We start from the raw sequence: 14,999 nt of genomic DNA, 5'->3' as shown, positions 1-14,999 counted from the left end.
CTGAGTTTGATTCTCCAGCATCCATATAGCAGCCAGGCAAAGCCATGTGCAACCTTGGTATTGAGGTAGGTGGAGAGAGGCAGATCCCAGGAGCTCACTGGCTATCCAGTCCAGAGAAAACAGCAGGTTTCAGGTTCAGTGAGAGATGCTGTCTCAAAAGTTAATGGGGAGAGAGCAATAGAGGAAGACACCCAACACTCTCTTCTAGCCTCCATTTGTGTCCACATACATGTCCACCTACATACATTCACACACATGCTCCTATTTACACATGCACTCAAAACCAACCAGAAAAAACAACAACAAAAGAACCAAAGCCAAATGGGAAAGTGATCTTTGGGCGGTGGAAAACAGAGGCTATGCATCTATAATCACTGTAGTTTAACACTTTAGTGCAAGTCCCTGGTTACGGGGTAGAGAATGGAAACTGAGGCAGAATTTGTCATATTTCTGAATTTGAGGAGTCAATTTGGGGAGCTGATAAGATCTAAGCAGGCAGAGTTTGCAGCACAGAGTAGAAGGAGAAAGGGAACTGTGTATACAAAGCTTAAAATGTGCACCTTTCCCCAGGGATGTCAACTGCTTTGTTGATCAGCACATGATTATAACGAACTACTTAAGGCAGAAAAGAATTACTCCAAACAATGAAAAAGGACAGGGCTGTGTTCATTCTTGCTTATGCCTTTTGGTATCAATGTAGACTTCTGCCCAGTGCATGCCTATAAGTGAAATTACTGATTGAGTGTTCATGTGTTAATTACTGGGATGGTACTAGTTTATGATCCCACCAATGACTCCATTTTTATGCATCCTCTTTACTATTTATGCCATCTACATCTTCTATTTTCATCATTATAATGGGTGTATAATGCTATCTCATCTAGTTTTAATTTCTACTTTTCTTATTACTATGGAATTGAATTTCTTTTATATGTTCATATGACCATTATGATACAATTAATAACTAAAATGACTAATAAAACCAATTTCCTATTATACTGAATTAAAAAGCTCCCCCCATGCTTTACAACACATGTAGACATCTACTATTTAGAGGAAAGTGTTTATCAGAGTTTTTTTGAGTATTTTGGGAAACCTCCACTGTAAATCAAAAAATCTGGGGAAATGTCACTATTTATTTAGTAACTACAGAAAGGCCTCACTGGTTGCACTAACTAGTAATAATTTGCTAATCTGAAGTCTACTGAGGTTTTAATTATCGGGTGGGTCAGAAAATCCCTAAAGAAACACAATTGTAAAGCGAGCCCTGAACCAGCCTATGTGAAAAGTTTGCTGTTTTTGACTTTAATGTGTGGTCAACACCCCTCACCAAGGGAGACCCTGAGATAAATGCTGCAGAAAATGCTATCACGTGAGTCTGGAAAAAGTATTTCTGCAAAATTAGAATAAATAAGACAGCCCTCCATCAACTTTAAATAACACATCTATGTAAATAGAAATAAAACGACAGTGAGGGGGCATCTGGTTGACCAAAAATAGTCTGCACATGGCCCAGTGAAAATTAGCTCTCATGAAAGAGTTGGCTAATTATTTTTTATTTGGTCTTGACATTCCTGAAATACCTTCACCACCTGAGGCCTTGTGCTTGACTTTTCTCAAACTGCTTGATTTGCATGTTTAGAAAATTATAGTGGGTGTCTAAATATGCCAGGAGCAGAATTCTGATGAACATAAATAGTCTGTAAATCGCAGTAGGACCGCAGACATGTGAATGGCCACCATTACATGTCATGGACATTGCTTCTGTGGAACACAAAGTCTGTGAAATACCCCACAGAAAATAAAACACCGCCATGTGAACATACACGAATTGCTCCTGGGATTCAGTTTGCTGAGACATAGATGTTTTTTCAGGCCAGTTCTGATGCCACTTACTTGGAGAGAACACCATGGTGAGCTGGATGACCCAGGCAGTGTTCTGAGGAAAAAGAGCATTGAGTAGACCTTGTCTATTAAGGACACAGGAGAACAAATCTGTAGAATTTCCAATTTTGAGTCTTTGTGGCATGGCTATGTGCTCATTTTCCTATGTAAATGAGACTAATGATTCAAAGAGCCGACATTCAGGGGCTGTGACAGGGAAGTTAGCTTTTGCTCTAGCTGTAGGTGTGGGCAACGGAGCACCAGTCATTACTGTTTTCAGTTCACAGAAGTCAATGACACCATGAGCTCTTAATGAAACATCAGGCATCTAATGAACAGGTCTGTTTGCACTAATCCTTCGTTCACAACAATGGCTATGCAAGTTACATGTTATTATCCCATGGTTCCGGTACAGAAATTGAGAAGTAAAAGGGTCACATCGCTCTCCTCCTTCTTTAGTTCTCTGCTTCTCTGAACTTACTTGCTGGCCTCTTCTACCTTGCTAGAATCTTGTTTCCACAAATCTCTGGACACTCTCCATTGTAGATGTAAAGGAAAAATTGAATTATATGGGAGTTTTCTAGAGTTTTGGTAATCAGATGGAAAATACCAGTAATTAAATATGCAAACACATGACAGATGAAGGATTATTTCATTATAGAAGTGTAGAGATTTTTTCTGCATGTATTTTAAGCAAAAACTCCAAGTTAGAACAAAGGAATGGAAAGTAATTGCTACACTGTATTAACTTCAATTAATCAATATCGTGCAATGGCCATTCTGTGCCTTTTCCAAGTAGAAAAGAACTGTAAGCAATATAAAAATAATTATATATATTTAACATCATGATATATATCTGTTGTGTATATTACACATATACACACACTTCTGTGTGTGTGTTTATCATTTCACATCTGGTAGAAGAGCTTGTAGAAAATTAAACAAATCAGGAAGACTTTTCCATAATAGTATGGGAGGGAATGTAAATGAGGATAGCCTTTATGAAAACAGTGTAGTTCCTGCAAAAACTGAAAATAGAATTACCACATGATCTAGTTATCCAACCTCTTGATACATAGCCACAGGAGCCAAAATCACTATGTTAAAGGCATTCCCATGCTAGCTGCAGCATTATTCATGATAGCCACATTTTGGAATTAACTCGTGTACATCCATGCACAAATGTGTAAAAAAAAAATGTGATATTCACACACAGTAGAACACTGCTCAGCCTTAAAAACAGTGAAGTCAATCTGGTCATTTGCAGCAAGGTGGGTGAAGCTGGAGGAGACACCGAAAGACAAGTACTGAATCATTTCATGCCATGCGAAATCTAAAAAATAAAAACTGGGCTTACAGCAGTAGGAGGTGGCCTGAAGGGTACTAAAGGCGGAGGGTAGAGTATGGAGGGAGAATGAGAAGTCGTTGGTTTTACCTGGTGTGCTGTTTCAGGCTGACATGAGGGATAGATTTAGAGATCTGTTGTACAACAAGGTGACTGTGATCAATAACTGTGGACTGCGTAGTCCACAATAACTGAGAGTAATTTTAAATGTCTTACAAATGAAAAACGACAGATAAGAGAAACAATGCATATTTAATTCACTCAATTTACTCATCTCACATTGAATATGTATGTCAAAACATGATGTATCCCATATTTGTATACAATAATGACTTGTCCGTCAAAAATAGTGATTAAAAATGAAAAAGTGGTTCAGTGCGAGGCAAGCCTTTTAGGAATTTTTAAGTGTGTATGTTTGCGATAAATATGGCTTCTATCTTTCCCTTCCTTCAATCTAATCTCTAGTTATATTTACTCTAATAATTGTTCCTCAGAGTTTATTTTTTCCCCTCTATTTTGGTCTCAGAATTTCAGATATTTAGAATGGACCTTATGATGGTTGGTAGAGTTGCTACTTGTCATTGTAATGTGTGTTGAAAGTTTTGCATTCCATGTAAAAAATTCAGTATTTATCTTGTACACAGGGTTACTTGACATTTTAAATGGTTGAAACAAAACAATTGGTGTTGAGAAAACAGAATGTGAGGGAAAGCTGGAAAAACGAAACAGAACTAGAGGTAAGACATCAACTAGCACATTTAGGTAATAGACTGTGAAGACACGATGGCTGCCTGGACTCGGACAGAAAAGACTAATTTGAGGGTAGAGTGGGAAACCCATAGAGACACTGGATAAACAGAACCTAATAGCTATTTCAATGTATAGAGTAGGGTAGAGGAGATGATTTTAAAATTTAAACTTAGAAGAAAAATAAAAATCCATAGGCCAACTTTCTGGGTTTTTGTTGTCTGTCTGTCTATTTTTGGAGACAGGATCTTCCCAGCGTGGAGCTCAGGCTGGCCTCACACTTGCATATCCTGCTTCAGTGCCTATAGAGTATTGGGATTGGAGTCATCTACCACTATCCCTGGCCAAGTTTCTCAGCTGTATACTTAGGTGAAAGATTATTAGGAGGGCAGCAAAAAGCATATTGGTTTCCTCCCTTCAAAAATTTTATTTTTTGTGTTGAGATAAAAATCCAGTCCTTGCAGAATGTGGTGGTATATGCCCTTTATCCGAGAACTTGGGAGGCAGAGAGGCAGACTGATCCCGGAGTTCAAGGCTAGCCTGGTCTATAGCCAGGACTACACAGAAAAACCTTGTCTCAAAAACAACAACAACAACAACAACAACAAACCAAAACCAAAACAAAGCAAAACAAAACAAAAAACCAACCAAACAAAAACAAAATAAAACAACAAAAAATCTGGTCCTTATATATGGTAGTCAAATACTCTATTACTGAACCACATTCTCAACTCCCACATATTTATTGAATACTTTATGCTAACAAGCTCTCTAGGCTTTGGGATGACAGGGTGAAGAAAACTAAATCCTGACTCTCAAGACACATGTAGTATATGAACAAATGATCAGAGACTATGTGACACACTCCAGAGAAAAACATAACTGGATAAACATTTGCTTGCTGCTGACACAGTAATCAATACCAAATCAACATGTCACCAAGAACACCTGTAAAGATTGGGTTAAATAAAGTGGAAAAATAACAGTTGTCTGGAGGCACCAGGAAACATCCCAGGCAGCAGAAATTTTGGAACAAAGACTCTAGAGGAAAGAGATAACAGAGATAGGAGCCTGACTCAGCACAGACGCTTTGGAGCATCCCCTTGAGACATTGCTGACTCAATGAATACTTGGGGTAATTTTCCAAATGTATAAATGGAAACAGTGAGACAGGCTGAAAATCCACAAAGAGCTTTAGTGTACCAAGGCACTAAAGAGAAACAAACAAACAAAATGATCTACTAAAGAGGCAAAATCTTAAACATTCCAAGAGTAGGAAACAGGAAGGGAATCTCAAAAAAAAAATAGACAACTATTAATTGGGTGAAGATGATTTATCAACATTGAATACTGTTTGGTAGAAGCCAGCAGCACACAGATCTAAAAAATTTCCTTATGTGATGTCTGCCTTTCCAAGCAAATAATTCCATGGTATGTGCTAACATGACCAAGTTGAATGAAAAACATGACAGTAGAAACATCTCAACATCCCAGTCACATCTGACAAATAATATAATATACATTAAAACTAAAACTTGGTGGCAAATTACATATTTATGATATTGAGAGTCAAGAAGTGTGGAGTAGCTGGATGTGCAGTTTGCTTTTTGGGTCTCTCATGCTGGGGGTTTTGAATTTCTATTTATAGAAATTATTATGCTGGGTTTCCAAGGTGGCTCAAGTGCATGTCTAGCAATTGGTTCTGCCTGTTGGCTGTGAGGTCAACTTGGGCTGTTAACTTGAGGTGTTAGAACTAATTTCCATAGTATCACAGTCTTGCTGTAGTTGGATGGACTTTTTTTTTTTTTTATCTACAACCACTCTGAAACATCCAGTCAGAAACCTTTAATACTTGCCATAGAAATTCCCAGTGTCCCTTGCATATGTTTATGTCTGCAAGTTTTTAGCTAGAACACGGCCTCTTTTATAATTATTATTATTATGCACACACGTGAACACACATGTTGTTTTAACTTTGCCACAGCGGCTGTGCCTTAATCTACTGCTATCTCAGCCGGCAATTGCAACTCTTCAGTTCCTGGTCTTCTTCTCTAGCAGTGGCTTGGCCACTCCAGCCACAGCCTGGTAGAAATTCTGTTCCCACAGACACCAGCTCTGTGGCTGTAAAGGCAGATTTAACTAAATCTCTATCATTTGTTTATAAATAATACTCAAGATTCAAAGGCTGGGTGAAAAACCTGCTAGCCCAGAGAGACTGACTGGCAACTAGCTAACCTCCTCTTCTTGCTGGCGTCTCCCAAAGCCCCATGCTTCCCCTTCACCAGACCTGTGCCACTCCAAATCCCTTCCTACTACTTCCTGTGTCTCTCTATCTCTCCCAGATGCCCTCTGATGCTCTATGATTACTTTCTGTCAACTAATTGCTAATTCAACCTCCTGACCCAAGGTTTAATTTTATTTAATCAACACAAATGCAAACTCAGGGTTCACAATATTCTCCAATATCACCACACACACACACACACACACACACACACACACACACACACACACACACACCTACTGAATCCATTTATGTTGCTTATATGTACATGTGTTTAGGTTTGACCCCTTAGGATTAGTGAACCTCTCTCTAGAGAAGATTGATTGTCTCTCCCTCAGCAGTCATTGATTGCCGATAGTTCTTCATCCAGGCATAGGGCCTTGTGAAAGACATTTTAAAAATAATGTTGTTAATTTTTTAAGGCAGCATACAAAGAATTGGATTTTAATACTTTATTTTAAAAATCATGTTTATTTTATTTCCTATATATACAGATGCATCACTATGCGCCTGGTGCCCTCAGAGGCCAGAAAAGGCCATCACAGGCCCGGGAACTAGAGTTGCAAATGTTTGTGAGCTGCTAACGGGTGTTGGAAAACAAACTCTGTTCAAGTGGCAGCAAGTGCTCCTGACTATTGAGCCCCACTGTCCTCCTCATCCCTCCCGTCTTCCTCTTCCTGGTCTCCCCATCCCCACATACTGCTTGCTCCCTTCTGTTTTTACGTGTTCTATTACTCTCTTTTCTGCCCTCCCCACTCCCTTAAGAATTCTTCCATCTCTCTAACTGTATCCTTCCTAATTCCACGAACTACACACACACACACACACACACACACACACACACACACACACACGCACACGCACACGAGAGAGAGAGAGAGAGAGAGAGAGAGAGAGAGAGAGAGAGAGAGAGAGATTGAGATTTAAATCTACATTCTGCATATAAGAAGAAATGTGCAGTTCTCATCTTTCTGAATCTAGTTAAGCCTTTGTTAAATTACTGCATGGGCCTACCAGATACAGATTTTGAATATATTTGATTGGAATGCTGTCAGGGAAAACACTAGAGTAAAGAATTTTAAAATTCAGTCTTTCCTAAAAGGAAATAGGAATGGGCTCAAACTACCAGAATCAAACTTTTACAAGTTCTAGAAACTAATTTATGACTTAAAGGCCCGAGAAAAGCCCATTCAAGAAAATTGGTTGTGTCTTAGTAGGCACATGAGCTCTGTGACATTTTAACTTATCCCAATTCTGCACCCAACTCTTCAAGATCAGCCTCCTGCAAATAATAGTCTGAATTGTGCACTCTAGAGAGAGTAGAGCAGACTTTATATGTAGTAGAATATTATTATGAGGTGTGTTACTTTTGTTTATGTTGCATTTGTTTAACTCTGTGAAACTGTGTTACTAAGTTTGAAACACCTGATGGTCTAATAAAGAACTGAACAGCCAATAGCAAGGCAGGAGAATGAGATACGCAGAACTGAAAGGCAGAGATATATAGAAGGAGAAATCTGGGAGGAGAGAGAAGTATCCAGAGAAGGAGGAGGACTCCAGGGGCCAGCCACCCAGCTACACAGCAAGCAAGCCATGGAGTAAGAGTAAGATTTACAGCCGGGCGGTGGTGGCGCACGCCTTTAATCCCAGCACTCTGGAGGCAGAGCCAGGCAGATCTCTGTGAGTTCGAGGCCAGCCTGGGCTACCAAGTGAGCTCCAAGAAAGGTGCAAAGCTACACAGAGAAATGCTGTCTCGAAAAACCAAAAAAAAAAAACAACAAAAAAAAAAAAACAGAGTAAGATTTACAGAAGTAAGAGAACGGGAAAAGTCCAGAGGCAAAAGGTAGACGGGATAATTTAAGAAAAGCTGGCAAAGAACAAGCCAAGCTAAGGCCAGGCATTCATAATTAAGACTAAGCCTCCATGTGTGATTTATTTGGGAGCTGAATAGAGGGCACCCCAAAAGAGAGTAAAAAATAACCAACAACACTTTTTCACAAAGAAGTTGTAATCAGTCCCGTTGAGTTCTTTTGTGTCACTCTGGAAGATCGGCTTAAATATTTTTATTTTTCCTGGCTGGAACAGGTCAAGTGCTGAACTTGTTACTTTTTGGTCATTTCCAAAAGTGAAAATAAAAATTAAAGATAATTTTTTTGTCATTGCCACCGGGAACATTAGATATCTGTTTGGGATTAACTAGAAGAAAAGAATGATGAGTCTGATGTTGATGGGCTTTTGAAAGCTTTTGCCATATTTTGATACTCTAAATTTTAAAGTCTAAGGACTCAGGCTTGTTTTGGGCTGTGTGCATTCTGAGAGTGCCATAGGCTTTCCACTGACAGTAGTAAGGAGTGAAGACTGAGACATATTGTGAACTGATAGTGTTCAAAGTGTGGAAAAGTACACACACACACACACACACACACACACACACACACACACACACTTAGAACTCCTTCAGAGAATAAGAAATGTTACTTCTGTCATTTATAGACATTTAGTCTAATATTTTCCTGACTATCAACCAGATGGAAGAGAAGTTTTAATGGGCACATTTGACAAAGAAAAATACCTTAGAGAATTATTTCAGAAAATTGATAAACAATGAAGAAAACAAAACTCATGTGTATTTGTATGTATGTGATTGTGTGTTTGTGTGAATGCATATGTGTATATATTTTAGGTATGTGTATATGTGTGCATGTGTGGTCTATTGTGGATGTGTGTGTGTACATTTGTGCATGTATGTGTGCATGTGTGTATGTGAGTGTGTGTATGTGTTTTAGGTTTGTGTATATGTATGGTGTATTGTGTATCTATGTGTGTGAGTATGTGTGTCTATCATTGTGAAGTACAGTTTTTTTTTTTTTTAAAATAAGAGTATATGTGTGGGAACTGAAGTCAGGCATCCCCTTTGCCCTATGGAAAGATAGAAGCTTGACTTTCTTCTAGCAGCACTCATGATTGAAGTGAAGGAGCTTGGAGACACATCTATAAAAACCCGATTTTACAGCTGCTGACCACCCCCACTATACTATGTTATAATTTTATATTTTGTTAAAACTTTTTTGCTCAAAGAATAAACTTATATACATATATATTTCTGCATTCTCCTGCACTTAGATTTAGTTCTTCGGCATCGGTTCATTTGAAACTAATTTGGGTAATTCATTTTTTTTTCCCATATTCATCTCCAATTGAAGAGGAACACGTTGACTTTTTAAAATGAGATCTAATCTCAGATTCTAGACAGATGGAGTTAAGAAGCAGGGAATTTGATTCCTCCGTCTTCTGTCGTGCTCTGCTGCTGGGATTTTACCTTGTCCTGTCATCGACGTGTCTGTAGCTGCAAGTTTTCCCACGGGTAAGAGGCAGACAGCTGCCCTCTCCACGGAGCTTCCAGACTGGAGAACATTCATTCCTTTTCTTCCCCCCTACATCTTTGTGCAAGAATCGACTCAACATGCAGAGAAGTTTGTGGGACTACTTGCCTTTCTGCTGAGCCGTTAAACCATGACAAGTCCACCTGCTTCTTCCTTTTTTAAAATTCTTCTCTCGTACATTCCATCCCAACCACAGTTTCCCCTCTCTCCACTCATCCAAGTCCTCCCTCCCACCTCCCCTCTCCCCTAGATCCACTCTTCTTCTGTTTCCTTTCAAAAAAAAAAAAAAAAGTAGCAGGCCTCCCAGGGATATCAACCTAACACGGCATAACGAGTTACAATTAGACGGGGCACAAACCCTTATATCAAGGCTGGACAAGGCAACCCAGTAGGAGGGAAAGGGTCCTGGGAGCAGGCAAAAGAGACAGAGACAGCCCCACTCCCACTGTTAGGAGTCCCACAAGAACACCAAACTACACAATAACAATTTATATGCAGAGGACCTAGCGCAGACCCATACAGGCTCCCTGATTCCCGCTTCAGTCTCCGTGAGCCACTATGAGCCTGGCTAAGTTGATTCTGTGGGCTGTGTTCTCATGGTGTTGACCACGCTGGCTCCTATAATCCTTCTTCCCTCTCTCTCTTTTTTTTTTTTGGTTTCTCTGGCTCTGTCTAGTGTTTGACTGTGGGTCTCTGTATCGGCTCCCAACAGTTGCTGGATGACGCCTCTCTGATGACAAATGGGCTAGGCACTGATCTATACATATAGCAGAGTATCATTGGGAATCATTTCATTGACTTTTTTTTTTTTTTTTTGCCCATCATGTTTGGTTCTATCCTGTCTCACTGGGCTGCCCAGTCTCTGGTTCCTGGCCATCCAGGCAGTGCCAGGCACGGGCTTCTTATAAGGCAGCAAATCTGATGATTCATATTGTATAGTCTCCTGTCACCTCTATGTGACACACACTTACTTTAAATGTGTCTATAGCTTCCCTCTTTAAAATCTTCTTCAACAAATGTGGAGTAGCCCTCTGAACAATATTATACAACTGCTTTGAAGACTTTTTTTTTGCCATCTTAAAGATAATTAGGAAGAATGGAAATTCTAAATTCCATTAAATGTTAGATGAAAATATTATTGAATCTAGGATATTTGATTTGGCAGTGATATACATTATACAGTTAAAGCCTATTCATCATTTCAAGATGTTATGTTATTCAAAGGATAAATATAAATTATTTTTAAATATTATAATATTCATTATATTTGGAGAAGAATATATTAAGCATCTACTACGTGTGCTAACCTATTCAATGTTCAGAGTTTAGATAGGAAAATAAACAGATTCATAGATAAAAGGAAATATTTAGATCTGTGATCAATTTGTGTTTAAGAATGAAAATAAAATGTTTTGTGGTAGCTGTTATATAATTGGATTTTTAAGGTAGAGAATCTTCAAAATTTATGGACTCAGTTTATCAAAAATAAAAATATACTCTATATTGTCAGAAGATGGCTCAGGGCTAAGAGAGTCTATTTCTTTCTTCCTTATAAATGGGGCCACCAATTTAGAGTAAATTAATATTTGTGTAAATAATAATAATATGTGTTTCATCTAATAATCAGGCAATTCCCCACCTCACTGATTAGATCATTTGTCATGGAGTACTCCAGCTTGTTCTTTTGTTTCAGAGGTCTCTCCTACTAAAGAGATATTAGCAATGTGGTACTAAGAAAACACAGCTCTCCCTAAAAAGACTTTTTCCCTAAGGGCAGCTATTCAGTGTGAGCAGCTGGGTAGCTCCCTACTTTAATGGTAAGTTGTGATGAAGCCAAGAGAATGCATTACCTGCCTCTGCAGCCTTCCAAATGATCCTTGAGCTTCTACCACAGGGGCAACAAGATGATGCAGTAGTTTGCCTTGAAATGTTAAGGTCCCCTTGAGGACTTTCTCTTCCTTACTATATTATAAAACACATATAACAGCATCTACTGCAGCAAAAATAGCTGCATAAACAAATAACACTTTCTTTCAAAGAAAGCCTAAAGCCAGGCAGTGGTGGCACACGCCTTTAATCCCAGCACTTGGGAGGCAGAGCCAGGAGGATCTCTGTGAGTTTGAGGCCAGCCTGGGCTACCAAGTGAGTTCCAGGAAAGGCACCAAAGCTACACAGAGAAACCCTGTCTCGAAAAACAAACAAACAAAAAAAAAAACAAACAAAACAAAAAACAAAAAAACAAAAAACAAAAAACAAAACCAAAACCAAAACTAAAACAAAACAAAAAAAGCCTAAATATGTATAATAAGATCTTTGTGTAGGAATGTACATATAATATAAGCTACATTTTTTTAAATGAGGAAAATAATCTAAGTTCACATGACAAGGGCAATTACATCCTGTTCTAACAATTATTATGATAGTGTTCTATGAAGAATAGTTAATGTTTGTTAATGTGAAAGCTCCATCTGTGTGTTTGATTCTATTCAAAAAAATAGATACTCACGGGAAGCATAAGGAGGAAAGGGAAGGGAAGGTTTAGTTATACAATAAGAAGGGAGATATGGAAAAAATATATAGTGCAGGGAGCCTGATAGAAAAAAAAAGATAAAAGGAAAGTTTCTCTATATATGCAGGTAGATGTAAACAGATGAGAAATCTCTAAGGCACATTTTGAAAAACTAAAGGGATTATGATGCATAATGAGAACGGAAAACTTGCAGATAATATCAACTTGATTAGTAGCCAATTATACACGTTGAAAAAAGTACAAGTTTAAACACGAGATGCCTAACTTTTGAAGCTAAAAAACCTGAAAAGACATGGAACAGCACCAATAGCAAAAATGAAATGACCAAACATGATCATAAAAAGAAGACATTAATAAGACCTTATAAACAGAAAACACACAAGAAAGTGACAACAACATGTTTCTATGGAAACGCTGGACTGCTTCTGCATAACATGTACATTAGTCATTTTCTGTGGCTGTGATGAAATACCATGACAAAAAGCAACTTAAGGAAAAGTTTGTTTTGCCACGTGGTTCTAGAGGGCTGGATGTCTATGATGGCAGGGAATGCATGGTAACAGGAGTGGGAAACTCGGAGGTCACATCTCAACCGCACACAGTAAGCGAAAGAAAGAACAGGAAGTGAGGTGAAGCTGTACACCTCCAAACCCCGCCCTTTGTTTCTTCTTCTGTATTTTCCTTGAGCTGGTTTTGGTATGATAATGATGTTATCGTTATGATGTTGTTAAGTGCGTATCAATTCCTTTTCCAGTTGTCTTTATCAAATGTCCATTTGCTTTAGATAAGCCATCCATAATCTTGTATAACTTTTATTCTTAATCTAAATCTGATATCTTCCTTTGTAATCAAATCTGTTTCTATTTGAAGCTAGTTGCACATTTTTATTTTGGTTTTATGTTTATCTTTTCCTTTTCTCTTGATTTTTAAAAAAACTCTTATTATATTTTTCTAGAAACTAAATACACTGTAATACTTTATCTTGAATTTTTTTTTTTGAGGCAGGGTCTCACTGTGTATCCAGCTCTATATAGACTAGGCTGGCTTCAAACTCACAGAGATCTGCCTTCCTGGCATTGGGATTAAGGGCCTGACCCATCACATCTTGTTTTGATCTTGAATTTTTATGAGCATCTCTGTGTTCTTCCCCCCAATCCAAAGTAACCACAGAAATTTTTCTTTCAATGACTTTTTGTGGTGCATGCAAGAGTTGGCCAACATGGTGGTAAGACATTATTTTCTTCACTTCCCACACATTGCAGGATAACATTGAAAGAGTGGGTATAATATGTTATTCAGTGGTAAGCTAAATGCATGATTTAAAATTTGAGTGTGCCATGGGTTCAACCTATACAACAGAATGATCTCCTGAGTCACCACACTTTTTTCTTGGTACTTCCCAGTCCATTTATGAGATGCTGTATCTTACACCTCATGCTTCTTAGCAGAATAGTGATGGAACCACTTTGAAGCCAGCTAGAGTATAACCAAAGCATCACTTCTCAAAGCAAATTGCTTAGGTAAATCAGACTCCACAAGAGTAAAATTATTATCATCAATTATGTATCCATCATCCTCAAGCCAATATAATTATTGTTAAAATCATTAGAAGTTTCCTGAGTAGATGTTCATTGCCAGGATGAGGAACTGCTTAGATTCATGACTGACTTAAAAAAATGTAATTACTTTATTTCTTTGAGCAAATGTATCCCATCTGTTACATAAAAAGAACTTATAAAAGGTACACAAAAAAATTGAAGTTACACCCATCTTCAAAAGCGTGCATGAACTGCTGAGATTCTTAATACAGCCAGGGTTCAACATAGTTTTAAATGTTCTCATAACACCATATGGTGAACAATTTGCAGAAATTGCAGACCATCATAAACATATGGGTTTATCCCACATGAGCCGAGGCAATTTTAGGGTCTGAGAATATCTAATTAAAGAGCATGCTCTTTTAAGTGTCTAAATAGATCTGTATTAAATATTGTTAGCCTGAGCACTCTCATGTTCCTAGTGTATGTATGTTCTTGGGTGTGTAAAATATAAAGAGAACAGAAAAAAACTCAACATTTGATTTCATGTAAAAATATGTCATTACAAACGTTGAATTGGGTTGTGTCAAAGCTGAGCAGTCATTTAAGGCTGTGGCTTTGTGGTTTTGATGTCAGTATTCCTGACATTTTTCCAGTGAACAAAGCCAGTAACTGCAAACAGAAACAATGGTTATTAGCATGGTACATTTTAAATTTTCATTTTTATATTTTTTCAAATCATAATGATTTAATGTTTAATTCATGTTTCATTTTAGCTCATTAGTCTACGTTTGATTTATTTGATCTATCTTTCTTTTTTTGTATCACATTTGTAATATATTTCATTAATGTAAAATAAATTATTCAAGAACATCTGATACCAAGTTCTTTGAGGTATTAGTTGTCTGTGAAAATCCTCTGAAATATTCCTAATTAGATACTTATTTTCTGTGTGCATATGTATATGTGTGCAACTGTATGTGGTCATATGGGTGTGTGTGTGTGTGGTGTGTGTGTGTGTGTGTGTGTGTGTGTGTGTGCAGGCCAGAGGATAATAACAGTGATTGTTATTCCACAAGGGTAATTTACTTTTGTGGTTTGAGACAGGGACTTTCACTGACCTGAAGAGAACCATGAGGCCCACCTGTCTCTAGCTCCTTAGCATGTCTGTTATGTGTATGACACTGCTGGGTATGGTGGCACATGCCTTTAACCCTAGAATATGGGAGGAAGAAGCAGATAGATCTCTATGAGTTCAGCCAGGTCTACAGAGCAAATTCTAAGCCAG

This window comes from Peromyscus maniculatus, chromosome 16, assembly GCF_049852395.1.
Source record: "Peromyscus maniculatus bairdii isolate BWxNUB_F1_BW_parent chromosome 16, HU_Pman_BW_mat_3.1, whole genome shotgun sequence".
Taxonomy (NCBI): Eukaryota; Metazoa; Chordata; class Mammalia; order Rodentia; family Cricetidae; genus Peromyscus; species Peromyscus maniculatus.
The sequence above is the reverse complement of the archived record's forward strand: the minus strand, read 5'-3'. Positions refer to the sequence as shown.